The sequence below is a fragment of the Notolepis coatsorum genome, assembly GCF_963971535.1.
Source record: "Notolepis coatsorum genome assembly, chromosome: 1".
In the NCBI taxonomy this organism is placed as follows: domain Eukaryota; kingdom Metazoa; phylum Chordata; class Actinopteri; order Aulopiformes; family Paralepididae; genus Notolepis; species Notolepis coatsorum.
In genome coordinates this window covers 172,492,319-172,507,237 of record NC_140165.1, presented here as the reverse complement: position 1 = coordinate 172,507,237, position 14,919 = coordinate 172,492,319, and positions in this window count along the sequence as shown.

Below are 14,919 nucleotides of genomic sequence, written 5' to 3'. Positions count from 1 at the left end.
TTGCTGCCTGCTATAAAGAGCTGTGAGGTTGCAGCAGTCTATGTTGCTATAAAGAGCTGTGAGCTAGCAGCAGTCTATGTTGCTGCCTGCTATAGAGAGCTGTGAGCTAGCAGCAGTCTATGTTGCTATAAAGAGCTGTGAGCTAGCAGCAGTCTATGTTGCTGCCATGCTGTAAACAATTTAAATTAAATTGTGAAAGACAATGGTACTCACCAAGAACTAACACCAAGGAAGACTGAATGCAGAAAACATAATCAAGACGGTGCCAAGGCCCACCAGGATCGCAGTGACTCGAATCACAGACATCAAATCTGTTTTTGAGCTGCTCATCTAGGTCAAGTGTATCCTTTCGGCAACTTGCTTTTCCTTCTGCGTTGCTCTGATTGGCCAGCGATCTACGCTAGTTTCACCCCTACGCCCACACGCTCACACACGCAGGTTTTAATAATAATAATAATGCAGGTTTTGCCCCCACGCCGGTAGATAATAATAATACTTAGAATAATAATACTTAGACAAACGCACGCAAAGTGTAAATTATGCATTCGTCACTCAGTTTTAACATCGACGCACTTAGCTCAACTTGTTCGCCAGCTTGATGTGGAGCCTATGGTCACAAATTCAAATCACTCTTAGTTCAATTTTTTATTTTTATTTTACGTTTCATTAATTTATCATCTCTCTATATTAACGTAACTAGCTATTCATATCAATCGAAATAACGTTCATCTCTCTATATTAACGTAACTAGCTATTCATATCAATTGAAATAACGTATTGTATTGTTTTCATCTCTCTATATTAACGTGATTCCATCAACACATAGGTAATATGCTCTTGCGCGTGACGCGACTTTGGGCTTCATTATTCAGCCACAGTGTTGATGGAATCACGTTAATATAGAGAGATGAAAACAATACAATACGTTATTTCAATTGATATGAATAGCTAGTTACGTTAATATAGAGAGATGAACGTTATTTCGATTGATATGAATAGCTAGTTACGTTAATATAGAGAGATGATAAATTAATACAAAAATTGAACTAAGAGTGATTTGAACTTGTGACCATAGGCTCCACAGCGAGCTGACGAACGAGTTGAGCTAAGTGCGTCAATGTTAAAACTGAGTGACGAATGCATAATTTTCACTTGTGCCAATTGCATGCGTTTGTCTAAGTATTATTATTCTAAGTATTATTATTATTATTATTATTATTATTATTATCTACCGGCGTGGGGGCAAAACCTGCATGTGTGGGAGCATTATTATTATTATTAAAACCTGCGTGTGTGGGAGCGTGTGGGCGTGTGGGGGCAAAAACAAAAACCTGCGTGGGGGCGTGAGGGCATTATCTAGGCTCATGCGCACGCTCATACCGGCGTAGGGGCGAAACGAGCGTAGATCGCTGGCCAATCAGAGCAACGCGGAAGGAAAAGCAAGTTGCCGAAAGGATACACGCTGCCCGGCGTCTATAGGTCAAAGGACGGGTCCACACAAAGCCTGTGGGATGCAGAGACAGGCAGGTCCATGTTCCGTGTGTGTGTTTGAAAATGCAATGTTTACTAGAAAATACCAATAGCCTATGTCTAACATTTTCAAAGAAAGAAATGGGCTCAATTTCATTTCTGACCCCTTATAGTCTAATGGCCGGGTCATGTACCATTTTCATGTATTAGTACAGTAAATAAGACAAGCAGAAGAAGTTCCATAGATAAACGTTTATTTTTTACATACTTTTCATTGATGTTGACATTTTTAAATGGGTCAATTTGACCCGAAGACCCAAGCGATGTTTGACCAACAGTGTGTCCTTTGTTCCTCAGATGTCTACAACGTGGCAGGAGCCCCGAACACAAGCACTTCTGCTGCAACGGAATCTTTCATAAATCTATCCTAAATCTATCCAATGATGTATTGGCTTGCAAGGATTTCTTCTTTTGATTCAAAAGGCATCCAGTCCATTTTACAGTTTTGTAACAATGATACAATGATGTATCTTAGTCTGTGCGTTAGGCTTGCTGCAGTAGTCAGTGGTGCAGGTGCTACTCTGGGTTCTGGCTCCACTGATTATTTGTTGTCATGAGTCTATTAGTCCACATCACCACGGCAACCCTAATGCACATGCAACCAGGTAGGCAAGGGCCTGAACTAGGAAAGATTGGGGATTTCTGGATAGGAAAATATATTTAAATGTATTTGTATTTTATTTCGTTTTATTTTTTTTTGTTATTACAAATGTGTGTGTTTATGGTTGAAAATGTTAGAGATAAATAAAGATCAAATCAAATCTAACTGAATAAGTTATCCCTCTCCTAACAAGAAAGAAAAATGTAGTTTAGCTTTAAACTATATAATGTCATTGCGTCCAGAGATTCCACCTTTGATAACTAAAGTAATGACACTTGACTAGTAATGAAACATGTCCCTTAGATCGCGCTGTCCTCCTGGTCGATATTGATAACTGCTGCTAAAATAAAATAAAATAAGTCTCGAGTCGAGACTCCGTGCTGCTGTTCCCAACGAATCCCAATAGTATGCAACTGCAGAGCCGCAGAGCCAGGGGCGCTTTCAGGTCCGGTCACAGGCCCGCTCAACAGCGCCCCCCCACCCAACGGCTGAATTGCCAATGGCTGAATACTCCAATTCAGCCATTGGCAATTCAGCCGTTGTGTGGGGGGCGCTGTTGAGCGGGTGTGGTAATATTGAGTTGAATTTCATAAACAGCCTTGTATACTGTTTAGCAGAAGTGGTGGCAGGGATAGTTGAATAGACAAAGGTCACCCCCACTAGGTGATCAGATTAGTACTGTATGGTAAATAAGGCCCAAAGGGTCAAAGCGATCATGTCACACCCCCCCTCGTGAGACAAGCCAGGCCCCTTCATCTCAGCAAAAGATCACACGGACGTGGGCCACCGATGGGCCCCTTCTGTCTCTGTCCCATCAACGTCGCCACAACCCCAGGGGGGGGGGGGGCTGCCAGCGCCCACAAGGACACCCCCCACAAGAGATCAACCCCCACAAGAAGACGCTGGATTGGACCAGCCATATGTATTATTGGCTAGAAATGATAGGATATAAGGGCCTACATAGGGTTATTCTGGAGCTCTCAGACCGGGACCACCCCAGGGGGTCTGTTGAGCTCCACCGCTTCACCACCAGAGAGACTGCTGTGCTGTTTGCATTTTATGTGAGTAAAATCATGGGAAAACACCATTTGTTGTTTAAAGTTTAGTGTAAATCCTTAATATCTGAAACCAGATTTACTCATGTATAAATGTGTGCAGCATGGTCAATGTATGTTCAGATTATGTTATCGACTGTTTTATGTACATTATTGAGGTTGGAGATGCAAACCTGATTGTGATATTTCTGTACAACAGACAGCTGTTAATGTTTTCTGATAATCTTTTGTATGTAAAAGTCAACCTTTTATTCACTCTTGGCCCTGGTTCAAATAAATCAGCTGAGTTGAAATACAGTTCTGGTTTGTCTGGCGTATACGTTTTATTCCTCATCTGCTAAGTCAGATGAGGAGACCAACGATTCTATCAGTATGAATCCTTCCTCCTCCTTCCAAATAATCAATCTCATTGTGTTGTACTACAATAACCTCAAGTTATTGTAGAAAGTCTGTGGGAATTTACCACAGAAATGGTGCCGTTCTTCCCATCCTTTGTGTCTCCCCCTGAAAAGGTGCGGTAGGGTCTTGTCATATGTATCATATCTGGACCTTGCTGTGTGTTGGGGACACGGGGCAAAGAGCTGGGGTGTTGCTGCGTTTGGAGTGATTAACGATGGGCTTGTTGTCTGAATGGAGGAGAGAGAGGGACGGGGTGAAGGTTGGTTGTGTACGCCACTGTTTGGGGCCCACGGTGAATATGGCTTCTGCATGCATGGGTCAGGGGTTGCGGTGTCTTAGGTTAGGATGTCCGGAGGTATGGCGATCGCGCTTGTTGTGCAGTGAACATGCAAACGTGGGCTTTTTGTGTTTGTATGTTCATTCAGACACAGGAGGCCGGTCTCGGCCCAGCGGGCCACGGGGGTTGGGTTGGTTAACTCGTATGGAATGTACTTTATGAACTATACGGGGGAGTTGCACCAAGAAGGTTGGTGGCGCACAGACTATCTGGTCATGATGTAAAGGGAGATAGCGTCGCATGACGGCAGGTAAAAGGCTTTTCTGGCTAGGAAGCGCGGCGATCTGGTGTGTGCGACAGGGGCGCGTTCTGAGTATATAAATTCCCTAAAAATTATTCTCAGGAAGAGGGCGCGGGTAATGGTTGATTAAGATTTTTTTGTTCTGAATGGGGAGAGAGCTGTGTATAAGAAGAGCTCTGTTGTTATTTAGAACATGCAAATCAGGTATGGTAAAGATGAGTTTGGCCCCTGCATGATCGGGGAACTTGGTCTGTGCGATTGCAGGATTAACACGTAATAATTAATAGAAGGTAGGGGTGCCGGCGTGTTCAAGAGGCTCAATAATAGAATGGTTTGCTGGCTGATCACGTGATAGTCAGGACGTGTCTGCAGGGACCTATTCGGCCGAATTAAATGAAGATGTGTGTTCGTCCTTAGGCATACAATCGAATTGGGTCCGGAGATCCCTTTTTAATCTTGAGCGAAACCGGCGTGTTGATTCAATTACGTTCGCTGTGATACAAAAACAGTTCGGTCGAAATGACTGATAGAGTACTTAATGGTTGTATGGGAGAGTATGGCTAGGGTTAAGAGATGCATGAATGAACTATGGCTGTGGTTATGAATGATTGACGAAACGTAGGAGCGTATTGTTATTTTGTTATGATATTTTGATGACCAACGGACATATGTTGGAGGCGAGTCCTGCTGGTGGTTGGGGCTAGCTGGCTTAGCTCTGTGGAAAGGTCCGCGGTGAAGCTGGGGACGTTACGGTGGCGTTATGAGAGGATTGATTAAACGCTGTGGCGGCGAGTACAGGTGAGAGGCGAATCTAGACGTGGACGGGAGAAATTGTGGCCGTTTTGAGGGTTATTATTGATGCAGTAACGATGGTATAATATGATATTAGGGATTCGCTGCTTGGTGACGTCATGGTGTTGTGGGGAGTATGTAACGTTCGCGGTGCTATGGAGTGAGGCGGAGTAGGTAGGAGAAAGGATTCGTGTTGAACTATATGTGCGGCGTTGGTCGGTGTAAATGTTTTAAAAATTATTTTCTGTTAGAGTGGTTGGTTATTTTAAGCTTGTGTGAGTTGTTTATGCTTTGGATGGTACTGAGCGAATTGCGTGGATGAACGGATCTTGAAAGGCACGGCTCCCGTGAGGGCCTTGAACGTCGCATTAGAGCTGGCTAAAGCTAGTTAGCTTGCATGCCGTTGTTTTGTGGCGTTTGGGGGCGGCATATGTTACGTTTCGAGTTTTGAGAATGATGTTGGGGAAGGGGTAGATAACGTGGTAGATAACGTGATAAATGTCGTGGCAGATTATGAATATCGGGGCATGTTATGAATGTCGTGGCAGATTTTGGTTGTCGTAAACGACGTTATAACAGCCGCTTCGGTTGCAACTGCGCATGCGCGGTACAACGTGGATTGGGTCTGGTGCATTCGTGATAGTTCGCTCGGGGGACAGAAATAACGGGTAAGAGGATATTCTGCATTATGTAATTTGGCGGTATTTGTATATTGTGCATTGTATTTTTGTGTAAGCAGGAGAAGGGATGTAACATGTATAGTGGTTAGGTTAGGGGTGATAGTCAGTAAGGGTTTACTTAGGGTGCAAACAATACAGTGAGCCTATTGAGGAGGAATGAAATAATGGATACATTGCCTATGATAGATCTGGGGTTCACAAACCGGCTATAACTGGGTAGTTTGTATTATTGTCTTTGATGCACAGGGGTATATTTTTAACCAGGGGGGAATGAGTAAGTACGGCTCAATACACACAATTGTTAAGGGGATGCAGACCAAAGGAAGACTTTTGTCTTGTTTACATCAGGGTCCCCCATTTTCAATTCATCAGATAGTCAGTCACCCGTGTTAAAATACATCATAACTTTTATTGCATACATGATACACAGATAAACGGTAGTTTGAGAGTAGTTATAGGCTGAATTTGGAAAAATGCTCTACACTAAAGTTACATGTTGCTTGCAGTAAAATCAATTTATCACATGTGTATGAAGAAAGGAGCATTTAGGACTAACCACTATAAATGTTATGCTGAGATGAATGATGCTTACATGTATAATAGGTGTAATGTGTACAATTGTAAGCTTGGAATAATAATGTTGTGTTTTATGTAGCTTGAATTAAGATGCTTGTATAGAATGCATTGATGTTGAAATGTCAGATGTTGATACTTGATATAGCTTTAATGACACCATTGATTTAAATAGGATAATGTTTATATTATTTGCTAAATGTTTTATAGTGGAATTTGATACAGGCCCAGTTGTGAAGCAGGATAATTTGCTGATGCTTGTTTTAGATTGTTAAATCTTTTAATACACTGTTAGTATGGTTAGAACGTTGTGTTTACAGTGATCGAAACGATTGTTTTTATTAATCCTTAATGAGTTTCATTGCTATGTTGAAATACTGTTAGAATGTTATGTCTTTAAATGCCAATTGCAAAATCCTTGGGTCACAGTGGGGTAATTTAGTGACAAGGGGTTTGGTTTATATGCTATTTTGATGACTGTATGATGGTGTATTACTTTTAGACTCTAGGGGACAGCTGCCCCTGGGGGATGAAATGTGTGAGTTTGACCCTTTTTGGTGTTTACAGGAGGGCCCAAGGGGGGTCGTGCATACAGCTGTTGTTTACAATGGCTGTTGGTTCTTATATGACAGGATGGCGTGAGATTAGATGCAACAGGAGAGGGTCAGAGGTGAAGATGCAGGAGACAGTTGTAGAGTGAGAGAACAGTTGGCAGTTATTTTTATGACGGGGGAAATGTTGAGACAGGAAGCGTGCTAATACAGAACACAGCTGGGTCAGTGAGTGAGACAATCAGGGAGGTAGTCGTTCAATGGGATTATGACTTTTGGAGGGCTAGCTTTTTGGTTAGGGAGAATAGCGGTAGACTCTCAAGGTACTAGGAATGCTTTGAGGTTCTGTCGTTGGGGGGGAGTTCCTAGACTCTCTCTGGCAGTAGGTAGGAGTGTAGAAATTAAGTGTGAATTGTATTAGCCAGAGATGAGTGTAGCCTGATGAGAGAGCAGAAGAGATGAGTGCAGAAGAACTAACCTTTGTTTGTCAGAAATGTGAGATGATTAACGAGTGTGGTAAAGGGTATATGTTTATAATATGAATGAGGCGTGGATGATGTTGAATTGTGATGTTTGGTGGGTTTTAGCTTTTATTTCTTTTTTAGAATGTGTTGTGGCACTGTGAAAGTGGAGGTTTGGTTGAGTTGGTACAGATGTTATTTTTTATTTAAATTTAATTTTTGTATGTATGTGTGAGATTGGGATGTCCTTTTGATTTCGGTGAATGATTGAGCGGGGGATGGTGGCCAGGAAGCCTTAAAAACCCATTCACACACAGGCACACACACACACACACACGCACACAGACACACACACGCACACACACAGACACACACACACACAGACACACATTCACACGATCTGATTTCACATACATACACGCACACAACTTAGCTTTCACTTAAGGTGAAACTAGTCTTAGAAATAACAAAATGTGTTTAGGTAAGGGGTGTATCGAACCACTTGGGTTATACCATTATCATTTGTTTCATATCATTTGTTTTACTGAAGGAGTTTGTCTTTATTACTTTCATTTGATTTGATTTCTGTTGAATGTTTTGCAGGGATGAGGTATTGAAGTTAAAAATTTTAGATTTCTTTTCTATTTTTGATCTATGATTGTGTGGCCTGAATGGGTGTGAATGGGGCCTGTAGAGGGAGAATGTGCTGGCTTAAGAGGTGTCAAAGTCACTGACATGTGTGGATGGTACGGTTGGGTGATGAGATGTATTGATTTACTGTTTTAGGTATGAAAGGTTTAGATGTAGAGTTTTGATTTCTTTTCTTTTCTTTCTAAATAACCATTAAGGTGGTCTGCGGTTGGAGCTGGTTATTTTCATTTGATTTGCTTTCACATCTGTTGGAATGTTTTTTTGATTATTTGCCTTTTGTTTGTTGTTTCTCTGTCATGATCTGGTGAGAGGACTGTTGGAGCGTGAGATGCATTGGGACAGATCGATGGCAGTTAAGTGGTCCCATTACGTTTGCATAATGGTTAAACATTTGGTTTCTCTTGAGAAATATTTGACATATTGTGTAAAGAAAATTTGTTTTGTGTTCTTGTTCCCTTGCAGTTCAGTCGGAGAGGGAGGATGGACCATCACAAGTGGAGGGATCATGGGGAAAATGTGTAGGAATACATTTCATTAGATTATGACACGATGGTGTGAACCCGTTCAGTCAGTTCCTGTGGGAGATTGTTGGACTGTGGAAAGAGGTCGCTTGTAGACGCGGCCCCTCCTTCAATATAGCCCCGGATACAAAGGCCGGAGGTTGAGACAAACCTCCAGACTGACGGAGTCGTTCGTCTGTAGATCCATGGAAATACAGTCATGGGACAGAATATGACGAGGTCCAGGCCTACAAACATTGGCTTCAGCTGAGGCTGGCCGACATGGGGTGGAGGGGGGGGGGGGGCGAAAACGGTCGGAGACTGTGCAGCCAAAGCGTTGAACAAGGGCCTCTGTGTGATTGATTGGTATGTTGGACGGGAGGTGACTGAACGGTAACAACTGGTATAGATTATGACACAACGCAAGAGTACTAAACTAAACACATACACATAGGTAGAGTAAAAAGTAAGGTGTAGGTTATGGCCGACATGATGAAAAAAAAAATGTTTCCTTGCGTGATGCTCCTCCCTCCCTGTCGACTGTGCGCTGAGGTGGTAGGTATTGTTATGTCCATGGGTGTTATGTCCATGGGATGTTCATAAAGGGGGGAGAGGTGAGAAGACCAACTGAGTTGATTATGCAAAATGTGATTGGGCTGACTTGGAAAAGGAATTAACAGGAGAGGAGAAGCAAAATGTATGAAAGAATGAATAATAATCTCTGTGTCTCCCCAGATCATGTAAACGGATACCATAATTTTAAAAAATTGTGTTTTATTTGAAATGTGTAATGTTTAGATTAAAGTGTTTTAATTGTTTTTAGCATATTCAATGTGCCCAGAGGACGAGGCCGGATGAAAGAGTGGTAAACACTGTTTCATTTAAGGCAGAGTAGGTTAATTGGGGTTCTGGATGAATGGGTCATTTGGATTCCCCGGGAGGGGGCCATAGTCAGGGGAAATGTGGGAAAGAAAAGAAGAAGACAAGAAGGCAAAAATTGATGAGATGTACCAAAGAAGAATGGAACAAATTGAGAAGAAAAATTGTGAAAAATTCAAAATTTATGATTTTTGTAATTATGTTAAATTTTATGGCTAGTATGTATAGAAAATCAAGTCAATATATCATATGTGACGATAAGAATCGTCAAAACGGGGAATGTGGTAATATTGAGTTGAATTTCATAAACAGCCTTGTATACTGTTTAGCAGAAGTGGTGGCAGGGATAGTTGAATAGACAAAGGTCACCCCCACTAGGTGATCAGATTAGTACTGTATGGTAAATAAGGCCCAAAGGGTCAAAGCGATCATGTCACACCCCCCCTCGTGAGACAAGCCAGGCCCCTTCATCTCAGCAAAAGATCACACGGACGTGGGCCACCGATGGGCCCCTTCTGTCTCTGTCCCATCAACGTCGCCACAACCCCAGGGGGGGGGGGCTGCCAGCGCCCACAAGGACACCCCCCACAAGAGATCAACCCCCACAAGAAGACGCTGGATTGGACCAGCCATATGTATTATTGGCTAGAAATGATAGGATATAAGGGCCTACATAGGGTTATTCTGGAGCTCTCAGACCGGGACCACCCCAGGGGGTCTGTTGAGCTCCACCGCTTCACCACCAGAGAGACTGCTGTGCTGTTTGCATTTTATGTGAGTAAAATCATGGGAAAACACCATTTGTTGTTTAAAGTTTAGTGTAAATCCTTAATATCTGAAACCAGATTTACTCATGTATAAATGTGTGCAGCATGGTCAATGTATGTTCAGATTATGTTATCGACTGTTTTATGTACATTATTGAGGTTGGAGATGCAAACCTGATTGTGATATTTCTGTACAACAGACAGCTGTTAATGTTTTCTGATAATCTTTTGTATGTAAAAGTCAACCTTTTATTCACTCTTGGCCCTGGTTCAAATAAATCAGCTGAGTTGAAATACAGTTCTGGTTTGTCTGGCGTATACGTTTTATTCCTCATCTGCTAAGTCAGATGAGGAGACCAACGATTCTATCAGTATGAATCCTTCCTCCTCCTTCCAAATAATCAATCTCATTGTGTTGTACTACAATAACCTCAAGTTATTGTAGAAAGTCTGTGGGAATTTACCACACAGGCCTGTGACCGGACCTGAAAGCGCCCCTGGCTCTGCGGCTCTGCAGCTGCATGCTATTCGCAAATCCAGCATGAGCCAGCTCCCGCAGCAGCTGTCGTTATCAGAACACTACACACATATCATAATGTTTACAGCAAGCTGTAGTTGATCACCAGGTATGTTTTATTAACGTAGAATAATTCATATATATATATGCGCGCACTGACAGTGGCTAATTGACATTTCCTGTGAAAAAAATAAAATCCCCTCGTCCCGTTTGAGTCCCAAAAAAAGATTTCTGTTCGTCCCAAATCAATATTTGATCGACGACGGGACATCGTTAGTCTCGAGCCCTGGTACAGCAGCTGTACCGGTCTCTTCAGGACCAGATTCTTGGGGAGTTTTAACGAACATGAACGAACCTTTCCGTCCCGTCCTATGAACACCTGTTCAATGCGACCCATTTTCCACATATGCTTTGGCTGCTTGTCTTCGTGCAGCAAAGCCAGGTCGCCCACCTTGAATGTGCTGGGCTTGGTCGTAGATGCTGTGTGTGCTGATCTCAGCTCCATTAAATAATCCTTCTTCCAGCGAATCCAGTATCCGTTGATCAGTCTCTGATGGTATTGTAACCGTTTGTTGAGCTTAGCTGCGTCAGCATTAGCGGGGTAATTGGGGGGAGTGGGCAGTGGAGGTAGGGTCGTGAGTCTCTGTCCCACCAAGAAGTGGGCTGGGGTTAGCGGAGCAGGCTCTCCGCACTCTGCGTGTGTGAAGGTGAGGGGTCTTGAGTTGACAACAGCCTCCACTTCAGTAAGCAACGTTTGAAGCTCTTCAAATGTTAAAAACACTTTTCCTAACACTTTTCTCAAGCACACCTTCACTGACCTCACCATGCGTTCCCACATCCCACCCCACCAAGCTGCCCGTTCTACTATGTATTTCCAGGTGATCATTTTCCCTGCAAAGAACTCCTGTATCTTCTTATCTTTTATCAAATTATACATAGCTCTCAGATCTTTGTCTGCACGCTTGAATGTTTTTGCGTTGTCTGAATATATCGTGGTACAGATTCCTCGTCTGGCTACAAATCGTCTAAAGGCCAAAAGAAATGAATCTGTGCTGAGGTCTGATACTATTTCTAAATGCACAGCTCTTGTCACTGCACAAGTAAATAAAGCTACATATGCCTTTTTATTTTGGGGCTTTACATATAATGGCCCTGCGAAATCTACACCCGTTACTTCGAACGGCTGGGCCTCTGTCACCCTATCTTTGGGCAAGGGTGCAGTACATTGTTGGCCTGCTTTTAATTTACTTTTTCGACAGACGAGACACTGTTTTATCATCCTCTTATTATCCAAAACTGTTCTCTCACCTGTGTCAAGGTGTCTTGTAAACCAGAGTGGAATACATCATTGTGCGCTCTCTTTATGGCCAGCAGGGAGAAGGGGTTAGTCCCGGAAAGTATGAGAGGGTGTTTTTATGCGTAATCCCAGTTGGTTTCCTGAAGCCGTCCTCCGACGCGCAGAAGCCCTTCATTATCCATGAACGGTTTTAGGCTCATTAATTTTGAGCCTCTATGCAATTCTCTTCCATTTAACAAGTCTGTTTGTTCTTTTGGGAAGCTTTCTGTTTGGGAGAGTTTTGTCCAGTATTTCTCCGCCTCTCTGATTTCCTCTGCGCACAGCAGACCAGTTCTCTTTTTTTCCTTCTGTGTATTGTTTGTAAAACGCAGCATCCACGCCGTGACGCGCAGGACTCGGTTGAGTTTGCTGTGTTTTCCCAGGTCAAATAGCGGGCCCAAACACATACTTGTTTTCTCCTTGTTCACTATCTGGCTTTGCACCACACACTCCTCCAAATTCACTCCTTCATCAATATCTTCTTTTGACGTACTTTTTCCGGTTGGCTCTCGTAACCACTGTGCCACCACAGAGAGTCATCTTTTAGTGTCTTTACGCTGGAGCCCCGTGTGCCGCGATCGGCCGGGTTCTCTGCTCCATGGCAGTGCCCCCAGTTCTCTGGGAGGGTCAGGTTCTGAATCTCGATCACTCGGTTCTGAGCGAACGGCTTCCATTGTTTAGCCGTGCCTTTGATCCAATGGAGAGCGATCATTGAGTCTGTCCAATAGTGTGTCTTGATTTCAGGCATTTTTTATTTTTCACATACAAACTTTCCTAGTCTAGACCCTATCAAAGCTCCCATCAGTTCCAGTCGAGGTAGGGTGATTTTCTTTAATGGAGCAACTTTAGTTTTGGCCGTTATTAGGCTAGTGGCGCATTTTCCATCTATATCTGTCGTGCGCAAATAGGCTACTGCACAATAAGCCTTTTCACTCGCATCACAGAATATGTGGACCTCTTTATCTAAAAGCGTGTCGTCACTATTCTGCAGTTCTGAAGTGTAACTTCTGCTTATGGCTATAGAGCCTAAATCAGGAATTTCAGCGCACCACTGGTTCCATTTTTCAGAGAGGTCATCTGGGAGCTGTGCGTCCCAGTCGAGACCCCGTTCCCACATCTTTTGGAACAGGCATTTTACCCTAATGCTAAATGGGGATAAAAAACCTATTGGGTCAAAGATTCGTGCTGCGGATTGGAGAACTCCTCTCTTCGTGTTTTTTTTGTCTTTTAAATGTTCAATAAAATCCTTCATTTCAAACACAAAGTCGTCTGTTTCAGTTCTCCATGTCAGCCCTAACACTTTCATTGGGGTTTGGCTTTTGACTTCCACCTGTTCATTTTTCACTTGTTGTGTCCATTCTCTTTGCAGCTCATTTGAATTCGTTTTCCACTTGCACAAATCCATTCCAGCTTCAGACATGATCTCCTTGGCTGTTTGAGTGATTTAAAGCCGCCTCTACTGTGTGAGCACCGCAGATATAGTCATCTACGTAGAGACACTCATCTAGGGTTTTTGCGACCTCTGGATATTTATTCTCGTATTTCTTTAGATGATGACGAATTGTGGCTGCTAATAGAAATGGACTGGAGGACACTCCGAATGGAACTCGTGTCATTCTCAGAATGCTAATTTGGTCCATTGACAATGTTTCTCCGGTGGTCCAGAGAAATCTCAATGCATCTCTGTCCTGTTCGTTTAGAGAGATCTGAAGGAAGGCCTTCGTAATGTCTGACATGAGGGCCACTTTATACTGTCTAAATCTGACTAGAATGCCTAACAGGTCTGGATTTAAATTGGGGCCGGTTTGGAGACACTAGTTAAGAGACCGACAATCTCTTCCATGTGAAGACGCATCAAATACTACTCTTAATTTTGTAGTTTCTCTTTGATCTTTAATTACAGCATGATGGGGTAAATAGTAAATAGGGTTCTCTGATTGTTTGGACTGCACCTGTTCTACTATTTCTACTATTCCCTCGGCTAGATACTCTTGGATGACGTCATTATATCTATGGTACAGTACAGGGTTGCTATGGAATCTTCTTACCAGGTGAGCAAATCTACTCTCAGCTGTGGCGTAGTTATCAGCGATGATCACCTGTTCCTCTCTCCATGGCAACCGAACCTCATATCTCCCGTTCGTGTATTTGATTGACTCCTCGAATTTCAGTAGCGCGTCTGCAGCGTCTGTGCTCTCAGTGCGGCCTTCTTTTGACATGTCAATTCCGAGGGACTCAGTTTCCCAGAAGCTGCGCAACTGTTTCGAAAGCGCTTGCTCCTCTCCCAGGCTCACGAGCAGCACGTCCACGTCTGGCGTCTCTGTGACACACAGCATTGCCGTTGCGACAGTTCCTTGCACTAACCATCCAAACTTGCTTTCGAGCGCAACTAGTGCGTCATCCAGTCTCTCCATTCGTCCAGTGACGATTTTCCAGTAGTGATCACCTCCGATCAGGAATCCAAGCTTTTCTGAATCCATTCCCCTCACTGGGGTATCAGCAAGTTGCATTCCTCTTTTGTGCAGCGTTCCTCTCAGTTTCTCACTGGCTGTTGTCAGGTTTGATGACGTGCTCACGAGTGGCGTCTCTAGCAGTTCTAGTTCCACTGCTTGGTTGGTTTGAATATTTCTCAGATACACTATAACCTTCCTATAGGTTATTCGTTTGGGTACTAGCGAGCCAAATGTGTGCAGGTTCAATACCTCCTCCCCTACTACTGGTAGATTTAGAGCCTTTGAGATATCTTCTCTTATAAAACTGCGTTGGCTACCCCCATCCATTACACACCTCACTATCTGGCTGCGTGTGGGTGTTTCAATCCATACAGTCGCTGTCTGCAGCAGAAATGTGCCTCTTTCTGATGTTGGGACAATTGACACTACAGCTGTAGTATTATTTGATAACCATAAATCCTAAAAATGTACTGGAACATTTTCCTAATAGAAAAGGTTTTAAGCAAACATAAGCTTTAGTCATAACAGCTGTCCTATTCAGTCAACCAAAGGGCCAAAGCAGTTGGGACAGTAGGGGGAGAAGTTACATTCTTCTG